The sequence below is a fragment of the Coregonus clupeaformis genome, unplaced genomic scaffold (assembly GCF_020615455.1).
Source record: "Coregonus clupeaformis isolate EN_2021a unplaced genomic scaffold, ASM2061545v1 scaf1359, whole genome shotgun sequence".
Lineage (NCBI taxonomy): Eukaryota > Metazoa > Chordata > Actinopteri > Salmoniformes > Salmonidae > Coregonus > Coregonus clupeaformis.
The window spans coordinates 1-26,552 of NW_025534813.1; the positions used below are offsets into that span (position 1 = coordinate 1).

A 26,552-nucleotide genomic window follows, 5' to 3' on the forward strand; every position below is an offset into this window, starting at 1 on the left:
ACATTTACATTTTACATTTTAGTCATTTAGCAGACGCTCTTATCCAGAGCGACTTACAGGAGCAATTAGGGTTAAGTGCCTTGCTCAAGGGCACATTTACGTCATTTAGCAGACGCTCTTATCCAGAGCGACTTACAAATTGGTGCATTCACCCCTATAGCCAGTGGGATAACCACTTTACAAATCTTTTTTTTTTTTTTTTTTTTTCTCGGGGGGGTAGAAGGATTACTTTATCCTATCCCAGGTATTCCTTAAAGAGGTGGGGTTTCAAATGTCTCCGGAAGGTGGTGAGTGACTCCGCTGTCCTGGCGTCGTGAGGGAGCTTGTTCCACCATTGGGGAGCCAGAGCAGCGAACAGTTTTGACTGGGCTGAGCGGGAGCTATGCTTCCGCAGAGGAAGGGGAGCCAGCAGGCCAGAGGTGGATGAACGCAATGCCCTCGTTTGGGTGTAGGGACTGATCAGAGCCTGAAGGTACGGAGGTGCCGTTCCCCTCACTGCTCCATAGGCAAGCACCATGGTCTTGTAACGGATGCGAGCTTCAACTGGAAGCCAGTCGAGTGTGCGGAGGAGGGGGTGACGTGAGAGAACTTGGGAAGGTTGAACACCAGACGGGCTGCGGCATTCTGGATGAGTTGAAGGGGTTTAATGGCACAGGCAGGGAGCCCAGCCAACAGCGAGTTGCAGTAATCCAGACGGGAGATGACAAGTGCCTGGATTAGGACCTGTGCCGCTTCCTGTAAGGCAGGGTCGTACTCTCGAATGTTGTAGAGCATGAACCTGCAGGATCGGGTCACCGCCTTGATGTTAGCGGAGAACGACAGGGTGTTGTCCAGGGTCACTCCAAGGCTCTTCGCACTCTGGGAGGAGGACACAACGGAGTTGTCAACCGTGATGGCGAGATCATGGAACGGGCAGTCCTTCCCCGGGAGGAAGAGCAGCTCCGTCTTGCCAGGGTTCAGCTTGAGGTGGTGATCCGTCATCCATACTGATATGTCTGCCAGACATGCAGAGATGCGATTCGCCACCTGGTTATCAGAAGGGGGAAAGGAGAAGATTAGTTGTGTATCGTCAGCGTAGCAATGATAGGAGAGGCCATGTGAGGATATGACAGAGCCAAGTGACTTGGTGTATAGGGAGAATAGGAGAGGGCCTAGAACTGAGCCCTGGGGGACACCAGTGGTGAGAGCACGTGGTGCGGAGACAGCTTCTCGCCACGCCACTTGGTAGGAGCGACCGGTCAGGTAGGACGCAATCCAGGAGTGAGCCGCGCCGGAGATGCCCAGCTCGGAGAGGGTGGAGAGGAGGATCTGATGGTTCACAGTATCAAAGGCAGCAGACAGGTCTAGAAGGACAAGAGCAGAGGAGAGAGAGTTGGCTTTAGCAGTGCGGAGAGCCTCCGTGACACAGAGAAGAGCAGTCTCAGTTGAATGACCAGTCCTGAAACCTGACTGGTTTGGATCAAGAAGGTCATTCTGAGAGAGATAGCAAGAGAGTTGGCTAAAGACGGCACGCTCAATAGTTTTGGAAAGAAAAGAAAGAAGGGATACTGGTCTGTAGTTGTTGACATCAGTGGGATCGAGTGTTGGTTTTTTGAGAAGGGGTGCAACTCTCGCTCTCTTGAAGACGGAAGGGACATAGCCAGCGGTCAAGGATGAGTTGATCAGCGAGGTGAGGTAGGGGAGAAGGTCACCGGAGATGGTCTGGAGAAGAGAGGAGGGGATGGGGTCAAGCGGGCAGGTTGTTGGGCGGCCTGCAGTCACAAGTCGCACGATTTTATCTGGAGAGAGAGGGGAGAAAGAAGTCAAAGCATAGGGTAGGGCAGTGTTAGTAGGACCAGCAGTGACATTAGACTTAACAAACGAGGATCGGATGTCGTCAACCTTCTTTTCAAAGTGTAGACTTTCCATAGGAACTGTATAGCCTAATAATATTTAGGAAGTTAATTTCCTTGGGAAGATAACTGCTGTGCTTCTCCATCCATTCATATATAGACTACTCTATTTAATTGAGACCAAACGCTCACCTAATCTGGCACGCCCAACTAGGAGAGGAGAGGTATGGCTGCTGAACTAGGAGAGGAGAGGTATGGCTGCTGAACTAGGAGAGGAGAGGTATGGCTGCTGAACTAGGAGAGGAGAGGTATGGCTGCTGAACTAGGACAGGAGAGGTATGGCTGCTGAACTAGGACAGGAGAGGTATGGCTGCTGAACTAGGACAGGAGAGGAGAGGTATGGCTGCTGAACTAGGACAGGAGAGGTATGGCTGCTGAACTGGGAGAGGAGAGGCTGCTGAACTAGGAGAGGAGAGGTATGCCTGCTGAACTAGGACAGGAGAGGTATGGCTGCTGAACTAGGACAGGAGAGGTATGGCTGCTGAACTAGGAGAGGAGAGGTATGGCTGCTGAACTAGGAGAGGAGAGGTATGGCTGCTGAACTAGGACAGGAGAGGAGAGTTATGGCTGCTGAACTTGAAGCAGCAAGAAAGATGAGCGGTCCGTTGCACTTTCTCTTGACCTACGTTTTGCACGTAGGATATAGACTGTCTTTTAGGAGCGGGAATATTTTCAGGCGGAGACAAATAACTGGTTGAGCGTCCCCAACTTCTTTCTATTAACAGACACTGTAGTAAACTATAGCCTAATTATATATAAGTGAATTTCCTTGGAAAGATAACTGCCACGTGATTTATTCGCCCATTCATAGGTAGCCTGGTAGGCTAGTGTGTGAATAATTTGACAGAGGTGCTTTTAGTACAATAGCTAGGCTAACGCATACACAGCAGAAAGACACCGTTTCCAAATAATCTGCGGGACAAGTATATTTATCACAACATTTTCTGTCTGACCGCCTGCAACATGAAAAATACGGACCGCGCTGCAATGATCTCTGTCAGAGCCCGCAGCCCTCTTCCTCCAAACGTCTTTGTTGTACCATTTTGAAAGTGGAAAAAAATATATACAGTACCAGTCAAAAGTTTGGACACACCTACTCATTCAAGGGTTTTTCTTTATTTTTACTATTTTTACATTGTAGAATAATAGTGAAGACATCAACACTATGGAATAACACATATGGAAGGATGTAGTAACCAAAAAAGTGTTAAACAAATCAAAATATATGTGATGTTTGAGATTCTTCAAAGTAGCCACCCTTTGCCTTGATGACAGCTTTGCACAGTCATGGCATTCTCTCAACCAGCTTCATGAGGTAGTCACCTGGAATATGTTTTGATTTGTTTAACACTTTGTTGGTTACAACATGATTCCATATGTGTTATTTCATAGTTTTGATGTCTTCACTATAAATCTACAATATAGAAAATAGTACAAATAAAATAAAACCCTTGAATGTGTAGGTGTCCAAACTTTTGACTGGTACTGTATGTTATTACATTTTAGTACATTTGTCAGCCAAAACATGACACCCACCCTTTTTTTCATATGTTCTATCGCAAACTGTCATAAGCATAAAGCTTTCCAATGTAGCATCAACTATCCAACTATCCAAAGCCACATTGACATTTTGAAATTAGCACATCAATTACAAAAAAGTATAATTGAATATATTTAAATCCCACATTGTAACGTAATAAAATGGGAAAAAGGTAAAGGGAGTGCAGACGTTCTAAAGGCAATGTATTATATTAGGTTAACGTTTCAAAATAGTCTGATGCATATCCTGTAGATCAGATCAAATATCCTGTAGATCAGATCAAATAGCCTGTAGATCAGATCAAGGAACGCTGTCTATACTTCCATCCCTTTTGTTATTGGCTGATTCCATCGCCAGCAATGCCCAAAAATATTCTTGGAATTATCACATAGAAACGTAATTGGGGTCTAAAATAAAAATAAGCTAAATCAATTTGCCCTTTTTCCCGATAGGGAATGTCCTATTGGTCTGAAGTGTAAGATATTGGTTTCTCCCGTGGGAGCCCCGGGTTCATATCGTGCGTGTTACATACAGTTACAATATTTGAGCGCTGCAAATCTGCGTAGCAAGCAAACAGACTGTGTATTATTTTTAACATGCTGTGAAAGTAGTACTCACTTTTAGGAATGGGTAATCGTTTACAAGTTGCAAGCTATATCATAAACCCATCGTTGAAAACCACATTTTTCATCTTCTGTGGTTTGGTAACTTCCTGTTGTTCAACGGACCGGAATGAAGAAGCAGAGTTTGGAAAAAATGTACAGTGGGGAAAAAAAGTATTTAGTAAGCCACCAATTGTGCAAGTTCTCCCACTTAAAAAGATGAGAGAGGCCTTGAATTTTCATCATAGGTACACGTCAACTATGACAGACAAAATGAGAATTATTTTCTCCAGAAAATCACATTGTAGGATTTTTAATGAATTTATTTGCAAATTATGGTGGAAAATAAGTATTTGGTCAATAACAAAAGTTTCTCAATACTTTGTTATATACCCTTTGTTGGCAATGACACAGGTCAAACGTTTTCTGTAAGTCTTCACAAGGTTTTCACACACTGTTGCCGGTATTTTGGCCCATTCCTCCATGCAGATCTCCTCTAGAGCAGTGATGTTTTGGGGCTGTCGCTGGGCAACACGGACTTTCAACTCCCTCCAAAGATTTTCTATGGGGTTGATATCTGGAGACTGGCTAGGCCACTCCAGGACCTTGAAATTCTTCTTACGAAGCCACTCCTTCGTTGCCCGGGCGGTGTGTTTGGGATCATTGTCATGCTGAAAGACCCAGCCACGTTTCATCTTCAATGCCCTTGCTGATGGAAGGAGGTTTTCACTCAAAATCTCACGATACATGGCCCCATTCATTCTTTCCTTTACACGGATCAGTCGTCCTGGTCCCTTTGCAGAAAAACATCCCCAAAGCATGATGTTTCCACCCCCATGCTTCACAGTAGGTTTGGTGTTCTTTGGATGCAACTCAGCATTCTTTGTCCTCCAAACACGACGAGTTGAGTTTTTACCAAAAAGTTCTATTTTGGTTTCATCTGACCATATGACATTCTCCCAATCCTCTTCTGGATCATCCAAATGCACTCTAGCAAACTTCAGACGGGCCTGGACATGTGTCCCCCTGCTTAAGCCAGTACGTCTGGCACTGCAGGATTTGAGTCCCTGGCGGCGTAGTGTGTTACTGATGGTAGGCTTTGTTACTTTGGTCCCAGCTCTCTGCAGGTCATTCACTAGGTCCCCCCGTGTGGTTCTGGGATTTTTGCTCACCGTTCTTGTGATCATTTTGACCCCACGGGGTGAGATTTTGCGTGGAGCCCCAGATTGAGGGAGATTATCAGTGGTCTTGTATGTCTTCCATTTCCTAATAATTGCTCCCACAGTTGATTTCTTCAAACCAAGCTGCTTACCTATTGCAGATTCAGTCTTCCCAGCCTGGTGCTGGTCTACAATTTTGTTTCTGGTGTCCTTTGACAGCTCTTTGGTCTTGGCCATAGTGGAGTTTGGAGTGTGACTGTTTGAGGTTGTGGACAGGTGTCTTTTATACTGATAACAAGTTCAAACAGGTGCCATTAATACATGTAACGAGTGGAGGACAGAGGAGCCTCTTAAAGAAGAAGTTACAGGTCTGTGAGGTGACCAAATACTTATTTTCCACCATAATTTGCAAATAAATTCATTAAAAATCCTAGAATGTGATTTTCTGGATTTTTTTTCCTCAATTTGTCTGTCATAGTTGACGTGTACCTATGATGAAAATTACAGGCCTCTCTCATCGTTTTAAGTGGGAGAACTTGCACAATTGGTGGCTGACTAAATACTTTTTCCCCACTGTATTTGGTGTCCATTAAGTCTTAAACAGCAAGGGGGCATTGTTTCCACTCCGTTGTGGCCGTCCCCATTTAAATGCAAGACCTAATCAGACCATTGTTGTGTTGTTTTACCCTCAGTGTACTAACATGAGAACTCCACTACCCTCTTTTTGGGATTTACAGGAAACACCTATCCCACCCCCCTCCTCCCTCTCCCTCCAACCCTCCTCCCCCCTCCCCCTCTTGGGGTCCCCAGGTCGTGCCTCTCCTGGTAACTTACTGCTGGGTCTGAAGAGGGTGTCTGTGCTGCTGGTCGACTGCAGGAAAACACCGGGACGGAGTGGGTTTATGCTCTTACATACATTTATTTTGGGACACTCCCTAGATGTCCTTAATTACCATTAAATACAATCACTAACCTTCTTAAAATGTAGAATCATTAGAAGTACTCCTACCCCATTGGTTACATTGATGATTTCAACCCATCCAAAATGCTCAAATCTGATCACAAGAGTTTGGAAAGCTGGGCCTTGAACTAACTTCGATATGAAGAAGGAACCCTAACTGTCTGTCTTTGTTTCACAGGGGACAGCCCTAACCGTCACTCTCTCAGTAGAAGGGGCTTATCATCTGGGAAGGCTAGCCGACATCATGATGCTGACGAGGCAGAGAAGAGTCTCTCCAGATCAGAACACCTCAAGAAACACCAGCAGAGACTTACAGGGAAGAAACCTCACCGCTGCTCAGGAGCTAAACCTTTTCACTGCTCTGACTGTGGGAAGAGTTTCGTTCAATCAGGCAACCTGAAAATTCATCAGCGGATTCACACACGAGAGAAGCCTTACCATTGCTTTGTCTGTGAGAAGAGCTTTTCAACATCACAGACTTTAAATGTGCACCAGAGAACACACACTGGAGAAAAGCCTTACCACTGCTCTGAATGTGGGAAGAGTTTCGTTCAATCAGGCAACCTGAAAATTCATCAGCGGATTCACACACGAGAGAAGCCTTACCATTGCTTTGTCTGTGAGAAGAGCTTTTCAACATCACAGACTTTAAATATGCACCAGAGAACACACACTGGAGAGAAGCCGTACCACTGCTCTGACTGTGGGAAGAGTTTTGCTCATTCTAGAAATTTGATACAGCACCAGCGCATACACACAGGAGAGAAACCTTACAGCTGTGATCAATGTGGGAAGAGTTTTCCTAGATCAGAAGACCTGATAAAACACCAGAGAACACACACTGGAGAAAAGCCTTACCATTGTTCTGACTGCGGGAAGAGTTTTAATCAGGCAAGCAACCTGAAAACACACCAGCGCAGACACCTAGGCCAGAAGCTTCACCACTGTTCAGATTGTGGAAGTAACTTTTCAACATCAAGGTCTTTAAAGCTGCACCAGCGAACACACACAGGTGAGAAACCTTACTACTGCTTCAGCTGTAGTAAGAGTTTTGCTAGATTAGACGGACTGATAGTACACCAGCGAACACACACAGGCAATAAGCCTTTTAGCTGCGATCAGTGTGGGAAGAGATTCGCCCAGTCAGCACATCTGACTGCACACCGGAGAACACACACTGGAGAGAAACCATACCACTGCACAGACTGTGCAATGAGCTTTACTAATTCAAGCCACCTGATAGTACATCAGAGAACACACACAGGAGAGAAGCCGTATAGCTGTGATGTATGTGGCAATAGTTTTGTTACATCAGGAGCCCTGGCTTCACACAAGCGAACCCACACTGGAGAGAGGCCTTACCATTGTGCCGACTGTGGGACGTGCTTTGTCAGGTCATACCATTTAAAATCACACCAGAGAACACACACAGGAGAGAAGCCTTACCACTGCTCTGACTGTGGAATGAGTTTAACCACTTCACATGGACTTCTACTACACAAAAGAACACACACAGGAGAGAAACCTTACCACTGCTCTGACTGTGGAATGAGCTTAACCACTTCACGTGGACTTCTACTACACAAGAGAACACACACAGGAGAGAAACCTTATAGCTGTGATCAATGTGGGAAAAGATTCGCTCAGTCAGGAAGCCTGGCTTTACACAAGAGAATACACACAGGAGAGAAGCCTTACCACTGCTCAGACTGTGGGCTGAGTTGTACTACTTCAGGGGATTTAAAAGTTCACCAGCGAACACACACTGGAGAGAAGCCTTTTGGTTGTGATCAGTGTGGGAAGAGATTCACTCAGTCAGGAAGCCTGGTTGGACACAAGAGAATACACACAGGAGAGAAGCCTTTTGGTTGTGATCAGTGTGGGAAGAGATTCACTCAGTCAGGAAGCCTGGCTTTACACAAGAGAAAACACCACACTGTTGGGTAACCTTTCCACTTTTGTTAGCTCAATCCAGTTAATGGTAGACTAGTGTACACACACCGGAGAGAAGCCTTACAGCAGGGTTCTTCAATTCCGGTCCTGGAGGGCCGAAACACTTCTGCTTTTTATTTCTACCTGGTAGTTAATTGCACTCACCTGGTGTCCCAGGTCTGAATTAGCCCCTGATTAGAAGGAGAGGATGAAAAACAGAGGTGTTTCGGCCCTCCAGGACCGGAATTGAAGAACCCTGCCCTACAGGGTGAATTTTGCCATCTCAAGCTTTGTTAATGTGGCCTTCTTTAGTGTAATTTGATGTACTGTCAACAAGGGGTCCACCCTCTGAAAACTGTAACTATCCATTATTTCCAGATTTCTATTCATTGCAATGTGAGTGAAATAGTCTGTGTTTGAATGGTGTGGGCGTACGTACCCCAACAACAGAATGGTGTGGGTGTTTTCCAACAACAGGATTGGTCAGCTCAGAGAAAGCAGGGCGGTAGCTCCTCCCCGTCTCTCTGCAAGTCTATCAGGGTTAAGGCAAGGGTCCGTTTAACATGTTGACTAGTTGGGAAGTGGTCAGAAAAGTCCCTTAAGTCGCTGCCGTCCCACAGTCTGTTGACAGATGCTACGATACCAGTTGGGTCTGTTCACCAGAGATTACAGAAATGTTGGCAGGTAGATTTATTTGGTTTGCTTAGCGAGCAAGCTAGAGGGATCTGAAGACTGATAACAATGTCTGAGGGCAATTCACCATCACCATGATCAACCCTGTCTACCATCCAACTCACCATGATGAACCCTGACTACCAGGCAACTCACCATCACCATGATCAACCCTGTCTACCATCCAACTCACCATGATCAACCCTGTCTACCATCCAACTCACCATGATCAACCCTGTCTACCATCCAACTCACCATGATCAACCCTGTCTACCATCCAACTCACCATCACCATGATCAGCCCTGTCTACCATCCAATTCACCAAGATGAACCCTGTCTACCATCCAATTCACCATGATCAACCCCATCTACCAGCCAACTCAGCATCACCATGATCAACCCCATCTACCAGCCAACTCAGCATCACCATGATCAACCCCATCTACCAGCCAACTCAGCATCACCATGATCAACCCCGTCTACCATCCAGCTCACCATATTTTGAAATGACATGATATTGTTTGGCAGAATGAACACAGTATAGTGAATATTTTCCCAAACTGCATTACCCACTCCAGTCAGCAGATGACGATGTGAGTCTTTCAAGAGCTGTTTCTTGCGTGACGTATAGTCCAGTGGACAGGAAGCTTTTTCAACAACAACACAGACTCTTCAGCCGCCTCGGTAGCTTGCTAGCAAACATAGAAACCAAAACATCGGCGCTCTTTTGACCATTTCATGTACAGTCGTGGTCAAAGGTTTTGAGAATGACACAAGTATTGGTCTTCACAAAGTTTGCTGCTTCAGTGTTTTTAGATATTTTTCTCAGATGTTACTATGGTATACTGAAGTATAATTACAAGCATTCCATAAGTGTCAAAGGCTTTTATTGACAATTACATTAAGTTTATGCAAAGAGTCAATATTTGCAGTGTTGACCCTTCAATTTCAAGACCTCTGCAATGGCATGCTGTCAATTAACTTCTGGGCCACATCGGGCGGCAGGTAGCTTACTGGTTAAGAGCGTTGTGCCAGTAACCGAAAGGTCGCTGGTTCTAATCCCCGAGCCGACTAGGTGAAACATCTGTCGATGTGCCCTTGAGCAAGGCACTTAACCCTAATTGCTCCTGTAAGTTGCTCTGGATAAGAGCGTCTGCTAAATGACCAATTATTATTATTATTATTATCCTGACTGATGGCAGCCCATTCTTGCCTAATCAATGCTTGGAGTTTGTCAGAATTGGTGGGTTTTTGTTTGTCCACCCGCCTCTTCAGGATTGACCACAAGTTCTCAATGGGATTAAGGTCTGGGGAGTTTCCTGGCCATGGACTCAACATTTCGATGTTTTGTTCCCCGAGCCACTTAGTTATCACTTTTGCCTTATGGCAAGGTGCTCCATCATGCTGGAAAAGGCATTGGTCGTCATCAAACTGTTCTTGGATGGTTGGAAGAAATTGCTCTCTGAGGATGTGTTGGTACCATTCTTTATTCATGGCTGTGTTCTTAGGCAAAATTGTGAGTGAGGCCACTCCCTTGGCTGAGAAGCAACCCCACACACGAATGATCTCAGGATGCTTTACTGTTGGCATGACACAGGACTGATGGTAGCGCTCACCTTGTCTTCTCCGGACAAGGTTTTTTCCGGATGCCCCAAACAATCGGAAAGGGGATTCATCAGAGAAAATTACTTTACCCCAGTCCTCAGCAGTTCAATCCCTGTACCTTTTGCAGAATATCAGTCTGTCCCTGATGTTTTTCCTGGAGAGAAGTGGCTTCCTCGCTGCCCTTCTTGACACCAGGCCATCCTCCAAAGTATTTGCCTCACTGTGCGTGCAGATGCACTCACACCTGCCTGCTGCCATTCCTGAGCAAGCTCTGCACTGGTGGTGCCCCGATCCCGCAGCTGAATCAACTTTAGGAGACGGTCCTGGCGCTTGCTGGATTTTCTTGGGGGCCCTGAAGCTTTCTTCACACAATTGAACCTCTCTCCTTGAAGTTCTAGATGATCCGATAAATGGTTGATTTAGGTGCAATCTTACTAGCAGCAATATCCTTGCCTGTGAAGCCCTTTTTGTGCAAAGCAATGATGACGGCACGTATTTCCTTGCAGGTAACCATGGTTAAAAGAGGAAGAACAATTATGATTTCAAGCACCACCCTCCTTTTAAAGCTTCCAGTCTGTTATTCTAACTCAATCAGCATGACAGGGTGATCTCCAGCCTTGTCCTCGTCAACACTCACCTGTGTTAACGAGAGAATCACTGACATGATGTCAGCTGGTCCTTTGTGGCAGGGCTGAAATGCAGTGGAAATGTTTTTGGGGGATTAAGTTCATTTTCATGGCAAAGAGGGACTTTGCAATTAATTGCAATTCATCTGATCACTCTTCATAACATTCTGGAGTATATGCAAATTGCCATCATAAGAACTGAGGCAGCAGACTTTATGAAAATTAATATTTGTGTCATTCTCAACTTTTGACCACGACTTTATATTAACAGCAGGGTTTTAAACACAGTCTGTGTGCTAACCAGTTATTACATTTCATATACAGTTGAAGTCGGAAGTTTACATACACTTAGGTTGGAGTCATTAAAACTCGTTTTTCAACCACTCCACAAATGTCTTGTTAACAAACTATAGTTTTGGCAAGTCGGTTAGGACATCTACTTTGTGCATGACACAAGTAATTTTTCCAACAATTGTTTACAGAAGGATTATTTCACTTATAATTCACTAAATCACAATTCCAGTGAGGTGTACCTGTGGATGTATTTCCAGGCCTACCTTCAAACTCAGTGCCTATTTGCTTGACATCATGGGAAAATGAAAAGAAATCAGGCAAGACCTCAGAAAAAAAATTGTAGACCTCCACAGGTCTGGTTCATCCTAAGGAGCAATTTCCAAACACCTCAAGGTACCACGTTAATCTGTACAAACAATAGTATGCAAGTATAAACAACATGGGACCACGCAGCCGTCATACCGCTCAGGAAGGAGACGCGTTCTGTCTCAAAGAGATTCACATACTTTGGTGCGAAATGTGCAAATCAATCCCAGAAAAACAGCAAAGGACCTTGTGAAGATGCTGGAGGAAACGGGTACAAAAGTATCTATATCCACAGTAAAACAAGTCCTATATCAACATAACCTGAAAGGGCGCTCGGCAAGGAAGAAGCCACTGCTCCAAAACCGTCATAAAAAAAGCCAGACTACGGTTTGCAACTGCACATGGGGACAAAGATCGTACTTTTTGGAGAAATGTCCCCTGGTCTGATGAAACAAAAATAGAACTGTTTGGCCATAATGACCATCGTTATGTTTGGAGGAAAAAGAGGGTAGGGGTGGGTAGGGGGTTCGCTTGCAAGCCGATGAACACCATCCCAACTGTGAAGCACGGGGGTGGCAGCATCATGCTGTTGGGGTGATTTGCTGAAGGAGGGACTGGTGCACTTCACAAAATAGATGGCATCATGCGGAAGGAAAATTGTGTGGATATATTGAAGCAACATCTCAAGACATCAGTCAGGAAGTTAAAGCTTGGTCGCAAATAGGTCTTCCAAATGGACAATGACCCCAAGCATACATCCAACGTTGTGGCAAAATGGCTTAAGGACAACAAAGTCAAGGAATTTGAGTGGCCATCACAAAGCCCTGACCTCAATCTTATAGAACATTTGTGGGCAGAACTGAAAAAGCATTTTGTGTATATTATAATTAATAATAATATGCCATTTAGCAGACGCTTTTATCCAAAGCGACTTAGTCATGTGCGCATACATTTTTACGTATGGGTGGTCCCGGGGATCGAACCCACTACCCTGGTGTTACAAGCGCCATGCTCTACCAATTGAGCTACAGAGGACCACTATTAACAGCAGGGTTATAAACACAGTCTGTGTGCTTACTAGTCATATATATATGTTGTTATTCAGCTAGCTTGTTGAGATAGCCTATCACTGCACTAATGCTAATTAACTAGCTAGCCAACTAACGTCCACAACCAGGAGCTCAATAAGCTACTCGCCCCGTACAAAAGAAGATGTGTGCTGGTTGGAGAAAGAAGCTCTGGGGCTGAACATTGTCGTGAAAGAGGAAGAGGAGGATATCACAGTGAAAGGGGAGGAGGGGGAGATGATTGTCACAGTGAAAGGGGAGGAGGGGGAGATGACTGTCACAGTGAAAGGGGAGGAGGGGGAGATGACTGTCATAGTGAAAGGGGAGGAGGGGGAGATGACTCACAGTGAAAGAGGAGAAGGAGGGGGAGGAGGATGGATATCTGATTAACAGCAGTGAGTTTTGTCTTGGGGAGAGGCAGAAAGCTCTGATTAGAGAAAAGGCCTGCAGTGTCACTGGCCTTTTTAACCATCCCAAAGCCTAGGACCAAGAGGCATGGAGAGGCAGCCTTTAGTTACTATGCCTCCCAGCCTCTGGAATAGCCAGAGAACCTGAGGGGGAACTCTTATATTTGTGTAGTAAATATTTATTTTTATTTTTATTGTTTTTATTAGTTTTTTTTCCTGTGAAGCACATTGTGTTCCATTCCATGTCTGAAATGTGCTGTATAAATAAAGCTTGATTTGATTCTCTATGGTGTTATTAGATCCCTAATATTTTAGTTAGACCTATAAGGTAAGATAGACTGATAGGATTGAAATATCTATGGTGTTATTGAATTTAAACAACAAGGAACTCAACCCCGTGGATTATTGTGAACAACTAAGAGCTGTTCTCTAACATGAGGTGAAGAGGAGTGAATAACACAACTAAGAGCTGTTCTCTAACATGACGTGAAGAGGAGTGAATAACACAACTAAGAGCTGTTCGTATTGGAGATTTTTAGTTAACTACTTAGACAACGTAACAAACCAATTATATGATTTATAAAATGTTGTAAAGTATTTATACCCCTTCCACTTTTTCACATTTTGTTGTTACAACCCTGAATTTAAAATGGATTAAATTGAGATTAATTTAGTCACTGGCATACAAACAATACCCCAAAATGTCAAAGTGGAATCATGTTTTTCGAAACAAATTAAATAAAAATGAAAAGCTGAAATGTCTTGAGTTAATAAGAATTCAACCTATTTGTTATTACAAGCCTAAGAAAGTTCAGGAGTAAAAATCTTCTCAACAAGTCACATAATAAGTTGCATGGACTCACTCTGTGTACAATAATAGTGTTTAACATGATTTTTGAATGACTACCTCATCTCCGTACCCCAGACATACTGTACAATTATCTGTACGGTCCCTCAGTCGAGCAGTGAATTTCAAACACAGATTCAACCACAAAGACCAGGGAAGTTTTCCAATGCCTCGCAAAGAAGGGCACCTATGGGTAGACGACATTGAATATTCCTTCATTCATTACACTTTGGATGGTGTATCAATATACCCAGCCTCTACAAAGATAGAGACATCCTTCCTAACTCAGTTGCCGGAGAGGAAGGAAACCGCTCAGGGATTTCACCATGAGGCTAATGCTGACTTTTAAACAGTTACAGAGTTTAATGGCTGTGATAGGAGAAAACTGAGAATGGATCAACAACATTGTAGTTACTCCACAATACTAACCTAAATGACAGAGTGAAAAGAAGGAAGCCTGTACAGAATAAAGCTTTTCCAAAACATGCATCCTGTTTGCAACAAGGAACTGAATACAAAGTGTTATGTTAGGGCAAATCCAATCCAACACATTTCTGAGTACCACTCTTGAAATGTCCAAGCTTAGCTGTGGCTGCATCATGTTATGGTTATGCTTGTAATCGTTAAGGACTGGGGAGTTTTTCAGGATAAAAATAAATGGAATGAAGCTAAGCACAGGCAAAATCCTAGAGGAAATCCTGGTTCAGTCTGTTTTCCACCAGACATTGTGAGATGCATTCACCTTTCAGCAGGACAATAACCTAAAACACAAGGACAAATATACGCTGGAGTTGCTTACCAAGAAGGTAATGAATGTTCCTGAGTGGCCAAATTACAGTTTTGACTTAAATCTACTTGATAATCTATGGCAAGACCTGAGAATGGTTGTCTAGCAGTGGAGGCTCCTCTGAGTAGGAAAGGGATGAGAGCATCCTCCTCAGTGAATTTCATAAAAATAAAAATGGTAAAACATTGAAGAAGTTATCCTTTTTAGATAAAACTATACTCAACATATTCACCTGTCACCAAATAATTGATTAAAACACACTATTTTGCAATGAAGGTGTCACGATCGTCGTAGAGAGTAGACCAATGCGCAGCGTTAGTTGCGAACATACTTAACTTTATTATCAACAGTGATAATATGAACAACAAAACGAAACGTGCAGTCCTACGGTTAACATAGAAACAAACCAAACGGAAACAAGATCCCACAAACACTAAGGGAAACAGACTGTTTAAATATGGCTCCCAATCAGAGACAACCAGCAAACAGCTGACACTCGTTGCCTCTGATTGGGAGCCACTCTGGCCAACATAGAAATACAACAACTAGAACTCCCAACATAGAAACACAACACATAGAATATACACACCCTGGCTCAACATATAGAGTCCCAGAGCCAGGGTGTGATAGTACCCCCCCCCCTAAAGGCGCGGACTGCGACCGTGCCTCAACATAGACAAACCAGGGGAGGGCTGGGTGGGCATTCCTCCTCGGAGGCGGTTCCGGCTCCGGGCTAGACCACCACCCTCCAATAATCCCCCCATAGCGTCCCTGGTCCGGTCTGGCCCCGCTGGCTGGAGCTGGACTGGACATCGTAGGAGCGGATTGCTTCAGCTCCGTTGTGGAGCAGCTGACCGGTACCTGATCAGGCACCGGTGACCCAGGCACGGGTAGTGCCGGACTGACGACGCGCACCCCTGGCTTGGTGCGTGGAGCAGGACCGGACCGGGCTGACGATGCGCACTCCTGGCTTGGTGCGTGGAGCAGCAACGGGCCGGACCGGGCTGACGATGCGCACCCCTGGCTTGGTGCGTGGAGCAGCAACGGGCCTTACCAGGCTGACGACTCGCACCCCTGGCTTGGTGCGAGTGGCAGGAACAGGCCGGGCCGGGCTGGCGACGCGTACCGTAGGCTTGGTGCGAGTGGCAGGAACAGGCCGGGCCGGGCTGGCGACGCACACCATAGGCTTGGTGCGGGGAGCAGGAACAGGCCGGGCTGGCGACGCGCACCGTAGGCTTGGTGCGAGTGGCAGGAACAGGCCGGGCCGGGCTGGCGACGCGCACTGTAGGCTTGGTGCGAGTGGCAGGAACAGGCCGGGCCGGGCTGGCGATGCGCACCGTAGGCTTGGTGCGAGTGGCAGGAACAGGCCGGCCTGGGCTGGCGACGCGCACCGTAGACTTGGTGCGAGGAGCAGGAACAGGCCGGGCCGGGCTGGCGACGCACACCGTAGGCTTGGTGCGGGGAGCAGGAACAGGCCGGGCTGGCGACGCGCACCGTAGGCTTGGTGCGAGGAGCAGGAACAGGCCGGGCCGGGCTGGCGACGCACACCGTAGGCTTGGTGCGGGGAGCAGGCACAGGCCGGGCTGGGCTGGCGACGCGCACCGTAGGCTTGGTGCGAGTGGCAGGAACAGGCTGGGCTGGGCTGGCGACGCGCACCGTACACTTGGTGCGAGGGGCAGGAACAGGCCGGGCCGGGCTGGCGACGCGCACCGTACACTTGGTGCGAGAAGCAGGAACAGGCCGGGCCGAGCTGGCGACGCGCACCGTACACTTGGTGCGAGGGGCAGGAACAGGCCGGACCGTACTGGGAACACACACCACTGGCCTTAAACGGGGATCAGGAACGGGCCGGACCGGACTGGCAATACACCTCAGTACCTCTCGCCGCGCCTCTACATCTTCCTCCCTCTTCTCACCAATGGCTCCCGTAACCTGGTGGCCTTCTGAATTCGCCCCTTGTCTGCCTCCGTCAGCCCCGTCGTCCATGCCCTGTGCCCCCCCCAAAATTTTTTTTGGGGTTGCCTCTCGTCCGTCCGACGACGACACTGATTACGCCGTTGCTCCTCTCTCCGTCGCGCCTCTACCGTCTCCCTCCATGGCCGGCGATCCATCCCTCCCAGGTCCAGGACCCCTGCCCGTCCAAGATCTGCTCCCACGTCCAGGCTGCCTGCTCCTGGACACGCTGCTTGGTCCTGGTATGGTGGGATCTTCTGTCACGATCGTCGTAGAGAGTAGACCAATGCGCAGCGTTAGTTGCGAACATACTTAACTTTATTATCAACAGTGATAATATGAACAACAAAACAACAAAACGAAACGTGCAGTCCTACGGTTCACATAGAAACAAACCAAACGGAAACAAGATCCCACAAACACTAAGGGAAACAGACTGTTTAAATATGGCTCCCAATCAGAGACAACCAGCAAACAGCTGACACTCGTTGCCTCTGATTGGGAGCCACTCTGGCCAACATAGAAATACAACAACTAGAACTCTCAACATAGAAACACAACACATAGAATATACACACCCTGGCTCAACATATAGAGTCCCAGAGCCAGGGTGTGACATAAGGTCTACAGTAGCCTCAACAGCACTCTGTACGATAGCAGAACTCCCTTCCATAGACTTACACAGTAATTATGACAACTTCCGGAGGACGTCCTCCAACCTATCAGAGCTCTTGCAGCATGAACTGACATGTTGTCCACCCAATCAAAGGATCAGATAATTCATCTAGTACTGAAAGGACAAGCTAAAGCTAGCTAGCTAGCACTGCAGTGCGTAAAATGTGGTGAGTAGTTGACTCAAAGAGAGAGAAAGACAATAGTTTAGCAGTTTTCAACAAACTAATTTATTCAAAAATGAAGGAGAAGGAAGAGATAGAGAATTCATCATTTCTTTTCACTTTCAGAATTACTTAGCTAGCAAATGCAGCTGGCTAGTTTAGTTACTCAAACACCCTGCTCCAACAGAGGGATGCTATGTTAGCTAGCTGGCTAGTTTAGTTACTCAAACACCCTGCTCCAACAGAGGGATGCTATGCTAGCTAGCTGGCTAGTTTAGTTACTGAAACACCCGGCTCCAACAGAGGGATGCTATGTTAGCTAGCTGGCTAGTTTAGTTACTCAAACACTCTGCTCCAACAGAGGGATGCTATGTTAGCTAGCTGGCTAGTTTATTTACTCAAACAACCTGCTCCAACAGAGGGATGCTATGTTAGCTAGCTGGCTAGTTTAGTTACTCAAACACCCGGCTCAAACATATAAACATATCTGAATTTGTCCATTAGAAACTCTTGTTTGCAACTGTTGGACAAATGATTACACCCTAGATAAGCTAATTGCAGGCAAGAGTGTGCAAGGCGGTATTGAATGTGTCACTGTCCGTATGTCCCCTACGTTGTAAACGTTCATTCATAGACTAGGTTGTAGCAACCTCATGATGGGTATAGGGAAAATTCGAGTATCATGTAGTAGCCTAAACCTATCGATGTTACATTGAACTGGGTGAATGGAATATGAATGACAGTCATCCAACATGCTGTAATAGAAATGAGGCCATGCTCATTAAAAAATTAATAATGGTCCTCCCTCATCTTAAACGGCACTTACGGCCACTGTTGTCTAGCAATGATCAACAACCAATTTGACGGAGCTTGAAGAATTTGTAAAATAACAATGGGGAAATGTTGCACAATCCAGGTTTAGAAAGCTCTTAGAGACTTACCCAGAAAGACTCAGCTGTAACCGCTGCTAAAAGGTGCTTCTATAAAGTATTGACTCAGGTGTGAATACTTACACTACCGGTCAAAGGTTTTAGAACACCTACTCATTCAAGGGTTTTTCTTTATTTTGACTATTTTCTACATTGTAGACTAATAGTGAAGACATCAAAACTATGAAATAACACATATGGAATCATGTAGTAACCAAAAAAGTGTTAAACAATTCAAAACATGTTTTATATTTGAGATTCTTCAAATAGCCACCCTTTGCCTTGATGACAGCTTTGCACACTCTTGCCATTCTCTCTACCAGCTTCACCTGGAATACTTTTCCAACAGTCTTGAAGGAGTTCCCACATATGCTGAGCACTTGTTGGCTGCTTTTCCTTCACTCTGCGGTCCGACTCATCCCAAACCATCTTAATTTGGTTGAGGTTGGGGGATTGTGGAGGCCCCGTCATCTGATGCAGCACTACATCACTCTCCTTCTTGGTAACATAGCCCTTACATAGCCTGGAGGTGTGTTGGGTCATTGTCCTGTTGAAAAACAAATGATAGTCCCACTAAGCCCAAACCAGATGGGATGGCGTATCGCAGCAGAATTCTGTGGTAGCAATGCTGGTTTAGTGTGCCTTGAAATCTAAATAAATAGAGACAGTGTCACCAGCAAAGCACCCCCACACCATAACACCTCATCCTCCATGCTCTACGGTGGAAAATACACATGGTGAAATTTTCCAGAGTGACTGACCTTCTTGTCTTAAAGTAATGATGGACTGTCGTTTCTCTTTGCTTATGTGAGCTGTTCCTGCCATAATATGGACTTGGTCTTTTACCAAATATGGCTATCTTCTGTATACCCCCCCTTACCTTGTCACAACAAAACTGATTGAATCAAACGCATTAAGAAGGAAAGAAATTCCACAAATTAACTTTGAAGAAGGCACACCTGTTTATTGAAATGCATTCCAGGTGACTACGTCATGAAGCTGGTTGAGAGAATGTCAAGAGTGTGCAAAGCTGTCATCAAGGCAAAGGGTGGCTATTTGAAGAATCACAAATATTTTTTTGACCCCAGGAAGAGTAGCTGCTGCCTTGGGAGCAGCTAATGGGGATCCCTAATGAATACAAATACTTTTTTGGTTACTACATGATACCATATGTGTTATTTCATAGTTTTATGTCTTCACTATTATTCGATTTTTCTATATTTAATTTAAACAGATTTACACACAACAGCAGCTGGGAGAGAGCACGAGGAGGGATCATGTCATGTAGGTTCAGGTAGCAGCTACAGTGGGAAAAAAAAGTATTTAGTCAGCCACCAATTGTGCAAGTTCTCCCACTTAAAAAGATGAGAGAGGCCTGTAATTTTCATCATAGGTACACGTCAACTATGACAGACAAAATGAGAAAAAAAAATCCAGAAAATCACATTGTATGAATTTATTTGCAAATTAAGTATACAAATACTTTTTTGGTTACTACATGATTCCATATGTTTTATTTCATAGTTTTGACGTCTTCACTATTATTCTACAATGTAGAACATAGTAAAAATTAAGAAAAACCCTTGAAAAACCCTTGAATGAGTAAGTGTTCTAAAACTTTTGACCGGTAGTGTTTGTAAATGAGATTTTTCTTTATTTAATTTAAATAGATTTATACACAACAGCATTCTATCCAAGCTTGGAGAGAGCACGAGGAGGGTTCATGTCATGCAGGTTCAGGTAGCAGCTACAGGACAGTTGTATATTATTTAAAACATCAATTGGTAGCTGATTAGTATGCACGGACAATTTATTTTAAAATCTGCAATGTTTGAATGTCCAGTTTTAATTACTGAACAATAAATGACATTATTACCACCAGCCTGCAGGCTATTAAATTGCAGCATTACAACACCGTGTATAGATTTCGTGAAATGTTTGGCCCCGTGTAGCTCAGTTGGTAGAGCATGTCGTTTGCAACACCAGGGTTGTGGGTTCGATTCCCACGGGGGCCATTTTGAAAAAATAAATAAAACATATTCACTCACTAACTGTAAGTCGCTCTGGATAAGTGTTGGAGAAATTGTACATAAGTTATTCTACTCATTTACTATATTTCATTATGCCATTTCAGTACTGAATTGTTATTTTCATAATGTGTGCTTGTGTGAGTATGATTACAGGAGTGAATGTGAGGAAGATAGAAGCAGTCAAGGTCGTGTCCAGCGAGGAGGAACCAGGTGCATGAGTTAGAAAAACTACTTATCTCAGAATGTGGGCACGCTCGGACAGTGTGCCAAGATAGAAGAAGTCACACTCAGATAATGGAATATGTGAACTGGTTTCAACTGGATCTGTTTATGCACCCTTCCCATTAGCAGTTGAAACCTTCTGTAACTAGGGCGTTCCTAACTTAATAAAATGCAAGAGGAGCGGAGACTGATTCAGAGTGGTTTTGGAGGATTGTAACTGAGCAGTCTCCGAGCACTCTCCTTGCAAGTAAAATATACTAAATTCTCTGTGTCTTTTCTTGTGCAGGTTATTCTTATAAATGTTGGGGGTTTGAACCTAACATTTAAATGGTCCTTCGAGCCGGATGCCAAGATACCTGACGATCCCAGCGGGCGAGTGAGATCCAGACAAGTCTGTGGCCACAGCATTAAGACCCTTTTACGGGACTGGTCCCTCCCTTGCGGGCTGGGATCCGATGGTTGAAGGTAGATCCAAGAACGCAGAGAATTGTGAGTAAAAAATTCATTAAAAAAAAAAGAGGAATGAATGTGAATGAAGTAAAGTAATATTCAAACAGTTAAAGTCCGCGGAGGGTAGACTCCTCTAGTTACCAAACTAGTTAAATTCTACGTAGGACGGCGGCGTCCTCTGTGTTGAAAAGAAAAACCCTGACAATTCTAGACTCTATCAGGTAAAGTAGTTTTCGAACAGTTAAATTCCGTGGAGGGTAGACTCCTCTAGTCACTGAACTAGTTAAATTCTATGTAGGACGGCGGAGTCCTCTGTGTCGAAAAATCATATAAAAGTTGTATGAAAGTGTAAGAGTGTGACTGGAAATATAAACACCACTAGGTATTTGTATTTCATACCAAACGAACAAGGTGTAAACGGTGAACCTTTGTGGATGCTTGTAGGCAAGAAAACTCCACCTGGAAAGGTTGAAGTGAGTTTTACCATAAAGGGTTGTTGATCACTGTCTTGTTCGATTAAGACCCAGTGTTAGAACACTCTAGGTGTTGAAAACCCACTGGGCCCAAATTTAGTTCAAAATGGGGAAGGGACAAAGCAAAGAAAAACAAAAGTTCCTTGACAACCTTCCGTGCAAAGATTGGAAAGTAGTACAAAAAGAAGATCCTACAGCAACAGAACCCCTATGTTACTGGATAAAAAAGTACAAGTTTAGTGGAAAATTGTCTACCACCGGTCTAAAAGAGCTGCAACAAAAAATAAAAATAAAATGCAGACAGAACGAGGATAGGATGAGGAAAGAAGGTTATGAACAGATATTGGTCTGGTTGAAAATAGCAGGACAGCGAGAGGAAGGTGAGAGAAAAGCGAAAAAGGAAAGAGAAGAAAAGAAAAAGCAGGTTGAAGAAAGAGAAAAGAAAGATAGAGAAGATGAAGATAAACAAAAACCCATAATGTTTCATAGGAGAGAAGACAATGAGTATTCAGGTCCCTACAGTGCATTGAGAAGGCAAGTTATGCAACCGTTAGAAGGGGCACAGGGAGGATACGAAGTAAATGCAACTGCACCTAGCGCACCACAGGAAGTGCCACCAAAATATACTCCCCCAGAGACAAATACTCCACAACCAATAAATATGCAGTTACAAACACCAAAAAGTGGACCATCCACTCGATCACAAGGGGGTATGGGAAATTGGAGCAAAACGATGGGAGGGTTATTATCTCCCTTACCAAAAATGCAAGCCTTAAACACTGAAACAGAAGGAGTGGAAGTTTTTCCATTGATAGAATTACCAAATCCTCAAGCAGGAGCAGACGGTCAACGTCCTACCACACTAGTCTTTAGAACATGGACACAGGAAGATGTTAAAAAGGCTGTAGAAGGCATTCCCAGTCCTAAAGAGGATATTGAGGAAAGCATAATTCAGATGGAAAACTTGAGACTATCGTATCATCTAAATGGAATGGAAGTGCAGCAAGCTTGGATGTGTAAATTAGGACCAGACTGGCATCACGTAAAGGGAAACTATTCCCCAATACAAGGCCAAAACATAAATGCTCCCGATTCAGCGGAATTACGTGGGCAAATAAACCCATTATTGGATAGAATCAGAACCAAATTTAGGAGAAGGGCAAACTACACCGAGATAGGACACTGTAAACAAAAACCAGATGAGCCATTTGATGAGTATAGGATCAGAATGGAAAAAGTGTTTAAAGTACACAGTGGATTAGATCCAGTTGAGGATGAGAATGGGTCATATAAACAACAGCTAAAAAACGCGCTACACTCTGGTTCTTCACCAGACATAAATGGGTGGGTAAATCGTCACCACATAGGGATGAGTGGAGGAACACTGGCAGAGTACATAAACCATGCCATCCATGCTGAAAAAGTGATAAAAAGTAAGAAAAGCAAGAAGGAGCTCGTCTTTTACCAAGGAGAGGAAGGGATATCTGTGTATTATCAGCAATCTAGAGGTAGAGGCCGAGGAAGAGGACGAGGCAGAGGCAGGGGAAGAGGACAGGGAACACGTGCAAATGACAATCCTAGAGGATGTTGGTCATGTGGGAAAGAGGGACACATAGCCAGAGATTGCAAAAACGATTCCTCACACAACAATAAGAACGCATGGCCCTCACACAACAATCAGAACGCATGACTAAAACAGGGACATCAGGATAAAGAACCTGAGGTCACTGAAATGGAGGAGTTCCTTGTAACACATGAGGAAAAATCAGTTGAAGACGAAGAAGAAATTCTAAACTTAGAAGATCTATTTTATGAAGAAAAAATCAGACCAGAAATTACACTGATAGTCCAAGGCACTCCTGTTAGATTCCTCTGTGACACTGGAGCTTGTAGAACTACGATCAAAGAAACCCTGTCATATGTAATGCCTAGCTCCAATCATGTCATAGTGCGAGCTGCCCAAGGCGTCGCTAAGAGAGTCCAAGAAACAGAGCCCTTATGGCTCCGAGACCCAGAAGGCAAATCATGCCAGCTGTCAGTTCTAATGCTACCTGAGTGTCCAGTAAATTTGTTGGGACGAGATGGATTAGTGGCCCTAAGCCTAGCCATAATGCCAACACCAGATGGTTTGCAAATAATCAGACAGAAACCAGACGAAGTGTACGTAGTACAGGGTGTGGGAAAACCAAATTACTACTATACACTAGATGTACCAAATAAACCACCAAGCTCTGTAGGAGCTTATCTCGTGGAAGAAGGGAAAAGAGCTGTTAGAAATGTACAAGACTGCATGTCACCAAATGATTTGCATGTTACTATGTGGTACACTAGTAGCCCTGACCAAAAGTACAAAGAAAGCCTTGATAAAGTTACTCCAGCCAAACTGACAGTGTCCTATGTCTACTCAGACGTAACAGCTAACGCTGCGGCAGCTGTCATTTTGCCAGAACAGGTCAAGTCACTATTTAAACAGCATTACCACCCTCATATCTCACTATGTAAAGGGAAAAACACTGAATGGAAAGACATAGGGAAATTAGTGGATAAAGGAGAAAGGGCACGTGATTGGGTGGTTACAGGAGTAAATACCTGGTTTAGCGAATCCACCGAGTTGTCCAGAAAGGCACTGTTCTGGACTGTAATTGTTCAGGCTGGGGTACATCTGGGTAAAAACCAAAAATGACAAATCTACTTTACTGAAGAACAGGAAGCATTGTTGAAACAAATCCCCTCAGAACTATGGTCCCAAGGACCTACAGATGTGGGATTAGTTAAAGGAGCAGCACCTGTAATAATAAGACCTAAAACAGAGCATCGCCCTAGGATAAAACAATACCCCCTAAAACCAGATGCAATGATTGGAATAGAGCCAGTGATTGAAGGTTTAGAGAAAGCAGGTGTGCTAATTGAATGTGCTGAGTCGCCGTGCAACACACCAATTTTTCCAGTAAAAAAGGCACCTCCATCAACAGGGTGGAGGATGGTTCAAGATCTACAAGCTGTAAACAATGCTGTTATCCAAAGATCTCCATGTGTGGCAGACCCACACACGTTGCTAAATTCATTAAACCCAAAGGCTAAATATTTCACCGTAGTGGATATCAGTAATGCATTTTTCTCGGTACCAGTGCATAAAGATAGCCAACACTGGTTCGCATTTACATTCAAAGGGAGAAGATTTACGTACACTAGATTGCCCCAAGGTTACTGTGAAAGCCCAACTATCTATTCTCAGGTGATAACTTCGAGCTTATCTACCTTCGAGCCTCCAAACAAAAGCCAGCTGTTGACCTATGTTGACGACATCCTCGTAGCATCAGAAAAACAGGCAGATTGTGAAGAAGACTCAATAGCACTGCTAAAGCATTTGGCTAAAGAAGGCCACAAAGTCAGTAAAAATAAACTACAGTTTTGCCAAGAAAGAGTAAAATATTTAGGTCATCAACTAAGCGCAGGAGGGAGGACAATGATGGAAGAAAGAAAAGCGGCAATATTGCAAGCACCCAAGCCACTAACAAAGAAACAGATGACGTCCTTTCTAGGACTCACCAATTATTGTAGAAGCTGGGTGCCCAATTATGCAGAACTAACAGCGCCCTTGCAATCTCTAATGTACAAAGAAGAGCTAAAAATGTCTGACAGGTTAAAATGGACTCCTGAAACGGAAGAAGCCCTTTGCAAGTTAAAACAGACCATGGTAAACAGCTGTACACTGGCCTTACCTGATTATCAAAAAGAATTTGTACAAATGGTAGACTGCAAAGGAAAATTCATGACATCCGTGTTGACACAAATGCATGGAAATAAACTCAGACCTATAGCTTACTATTCAACCAAAATGGATGCTGTAGCGTGCGCCTTACCACACTGTGTGAGAGCAGTGATAGCAGCGTCACTGGCTGTAATCTCAAGTGCAGATATAGTACTTTTCCACCCGATTGTGTTAAAAGTACCACATGCAGTATCAGCTCTGCTTTTGCAAACCAAGATGAGTTTCCTGTCACCAGCAAGACATCTGTCTTGCATGTCAATACTTCTGTCACAACCACATCTAAAAATAGAAAGGTGCACAGTGCTCAACCCAGCAACGCTCCTTCCTACTGAAGAGGAAGGTGAAACTCATGATTGTGAAACACTAGCAGAACAAACAGCAAAAAGTAGAGCAGATCTAAAAGACACTCCTTTAGAACAAGGCGAAACTCTGTTTGTAGATGGTTCTTCTAAAAAAGATGAAAAAGGGAAAACAAAAACAGGCTATGCTGTTGTAACAAATGACAAAATCCTAAAAGCAGAAGCACTGCCACAACACTTTTCAGCACAAGCTGCAGAATTAGTGGCTCTTACTGAGGCCTGTAAGCTCATGAAAGACAAAATAGCAACCATTTATACAGATAGCCAATATGCATATGCTACTACGCACACGTTTGCACAGCATTGGAAAAACAGGGGCATGATAACATCGACAGGAAAACCAGTCACTCATGCAAAACTACTAACAGAACTGTTGCAAGCTGTGCAACTGCCAAAGCAGTTAGCAATATGCAAATGTGCAGCCCACACAAAAGGAACTGACCCAGTTTCGAAAGGGAATGCGTTTGCAGATAAAACAGCAAAGGAAGCTGCACAGAAAGAACTGAAAGTTCTAGTCCTAACAGAAAATGACCTAGAAAATGAAACATTAAGAGAAATGCAACAACAATCGCCAAAACAAGAGCAGGAACAGTGGAAGAAAAAAAGGGGCACAAATTAAAGATGGAATCCACATCTGACCAGAAAATAAACCAATCCTACCCAAAAGCCTATATAAATGGGCAGCTATATTGAGCCATGGCAAGACACATGTCTCAACAGGAGGGATGGTAGGATTAGTAAATCAAATATATACAACATATGGCTTTAACTCCTATTCAAGAAGTTTTTGTAGAGCATGTCTAATCTGTGCAAAACATAATGCTCAAGG

General features: G+C 44.4%; 1 pseudogene; it reads left to right on the forward strand.

Moving 5' to 3' along the window:
- Positions 1–6,793: 6,793 nt before the first annotated feature.
- Positions 6,794–7,457, forward strand: LOC123486939 (annotated as a pseudogene).
- The last annotated feature ends 19,095 nt before the right edge of the window (positions 7,458–26,552 follow it).